The sequence below is a fragment of the Atta cephalotes genome (genome assembly GCF_000143395.1).
Source record: "Atta cephalotes unplaced genomic scaffold scaffold00080, whole genome shotgun sequence".
Classification (NCBI taxonomy): Eukaryota; Metazoa; Arthropoda; class Insecta; order Hymenoptera; family Formicidae; genus Atta; species Atta cephalotes.
This window is the reverse complement of record NW_012130144.1, coordinates 337,161-340,344: the sequence shown is the minus strand read 5'-3', so window position 1 is coordinate 340,344 and position 3,184 is coordinate 337,161.

The window sequence follows — 3,184 nt, the reverse complement described above, 5'->3', positions numbered from 1 at the left end:
ATATAGTATTATGTACTACAAAAATATACTTAACGGGAGCTACCGCGTCCTCCTGAAAAAATTGTAAAAATCTTACAATTCATATAAATGAAGAATTTAAAAACAGATGCGTATGTGTACGTATGATTAGACTTTCTTGATACTCCCGAGAAGAAGTTTAATCTTATTAAAAAATATAACAAATGTTTTAAAAAGTTATAAAATTAATTATATACTTCAAATTATATACTTCAAATTATATACTTCAAAAAGTTACGAAATTTACATAAAAATTTTGAAAAATTGTATGTAAAATTTTGAGAAAAATTTTCATCAACGTTACCAATACCGATTTTTATTTAATTATATATTTGTATCTTAAATGAAATAAATATTCACATTAATGATACTTCAGTACAGTTCTCATGGAAATATATTGTCGTATACGTGTATTAACATTGCTTTTGTATGAAGAATTGTATCCAGTTTTATTAGCTAAATTTGAATGTAAGATTAGTATTAATGAGCAAGATATTGTAATAAAAATAAACGAGTTTAACGAAAACTGCACGTAGATACAAAATCAAGCATATGTTGGAGTTATAAAAATAAAAATATAATTAGCAATAAAGATTAATGAGAATAATGATGTGGTAATTTAAGCTTAAATTTCAAATATATTTTATATTTTATTAACAATTTTATTCCTTTCGGTCACATTTTCAGTCTTCTTCAATCTCGAGTAACTTTTTAGTCTTATGTTAATTTTGTTGTGAATTCATAAAATATCGCAGCTTTAATACCGTAATTAATTTTTTATAGTAATTGTTAGATTCATGTGAGAACCAAATAAAAAAAAGCAATTATGTCATTAGAGCTGTGATTCTCCCTATATTCAGGAATGTATGTGAGATTAATATGAGAGAAAAATTATTTGCTGAGGATGGCTGAGAAAGTGTAGCCAAAATCTTCGATATATTGTTAATGAAATATTGAAATATGAAATACAAAATGCTCTGAAATTGCCACTCTCATTATACTTTTTTTTATTTAATATATTTTTTATATCAAGAATTCTTATATTATTATTATTTTTTCTTATAAATATACTTTATTTTCGAGATACATTGTTTTACTTGCACCTCTTGTTGATAACTATTGCAAAGTGTATTGTAGACTATCCAGTACTTATTACGAATATTATATTTAAAAATTGTAGAGTAACATTATTAAATACGGAATATTTTATGATTGCATTTATGAACCCATATAAACTTGTCGGGTACTGATTATTTATTATTAAGTGTAATTGTAACAATTATACAGTTTTTACGTAACTGATAGAAACTATTAATAATACTATTAATAATACTTACTAATTATAATGATACATATTAATTATAACAATTAATATTCTAAAATGAAAGTTGTATGTTTATATCAAGTTGTATTTTTGTTAATCAATAACTTCTTTTCTTTTTTCTTATTGGGACGTGAAATTATCGATATTGAAGGTTGTTCATACACACGTCGACAGGCATACTGCTCTGTCTAATGTAAATTTTGAAGAATTGAAATTCCGAAGCTTTGTGAAACTTTACTGATCATCTGTACGTCCAGTACTCGTGCAAGATAACATAACGCAAGACGATGCAATCAAGACTATATAGGAATGTATCGAAATAATTAATTGCGGTACATTGCTCCCGCAATTAATTATTTTGAGACATTCCTATATAGTCTCAATTGTATCCTTATATGTTAGCAGATGAGATCATTCAAATATCCTTGGGTATAAACTATTGCAAATTAAAAAGTACAGTTTAACGCCAAATGCGAAAAATCGCGTATGTGGGATGCAGGGATTGAACCCGGATCTACAAATCACGAGTCACTCGGCGCCCTGCAAATTGAAAAGTATTAACAAAACTAATCAAACTTCTGTAGTGTCAAATTATTATCAAGTCGGTATCACGTCGATTAAATTATCAGTATTAATCGGCATGATGAGAGTATGTATTAAACAACATTGTCTTGTATATTTTTTTAATGCAATACAATTCTTGGTTTTATTCATATTTAATCCATATTTTCATATAAAAGCGGAAAAAATATGGTTGACGTATTCGATTATTGCAATTAATTTTATACACACAACACATTTATTCATACTTGTTTTCAGATAATAGTGGAAATGTCATGCAGTGGATTCTAAATTGAATTTTTTCTCGTGCAATGAAACTTCAGCTATAGGATATTTTATTTTGATTAAAGCAGATAAATATACCGAGCATATGGATCAGCAAATCGAGGTATATTTGAAATCGTTCAATATAATTTTGGAAAAGATGATCAGAAGAAGATTTGGATGCTGTTAAGGAAAAATTAGTAAAGCAATATAATTGTACTGCCGATAACGATCTTAAAAATGAAGTTTATACAAACTGGAATGAGATGACGAAGAGAAAATACGTTTTTAACAGATTTGAGAGAAAAATGCTTGTAATAAAGGATATAAAGATCAATGATCTGAGAGAGTTTTTGCAAAGTACACGGAAAATGGAAATAATTTTAGAAAATTAAGCATACATGTGGGAAATGATCGGAAAGAAATTAAAGTCGAAAAAGAGAATAGTGAGTATGTAACTTTTTGATTGAATTTTGGTCGATGATTTCTAATTTTGTAGTATTTTTTGCCTTTTACTTTTTGTTGTCGAATTATGCTCAACGTTGTTGAGACAAATAAAATAAAAACTATTAAGTGTTGTAAACAATTGGAAGGAAAAGCATTTTGTTTTGGAATATATAAGCGACGATCAGGAGAAAATTAAAATTCATTACTAATAGAAAAAAAACAAGGAAAATCTCCATATCCTGTCAGAGCGTTTAGTAAGTGATACTTTAACAATAATCCAGACAACATAATTTTGTTGTAATTATCTGAAGAACATCTAGAAAACGTTCTACGTTCCGTAGACGTTTTCTGATTTGTAATGGAAAGAATATAATAAACTGTCTAATAATAATAAATTTTTGTTTTATTATTTATTGGAAATTCTAAAAAAACAAAGAAATATGCTGAAATTTTTAAATATTGTATGTCTTCTGTTTTTTTTAACCAAAGACTGACTGCAATTATCTGAAGCAAATGTATATATTAGGTATAGTAAAAGAAATCCATTATTTTTGCGTGAAATTGAAGGAA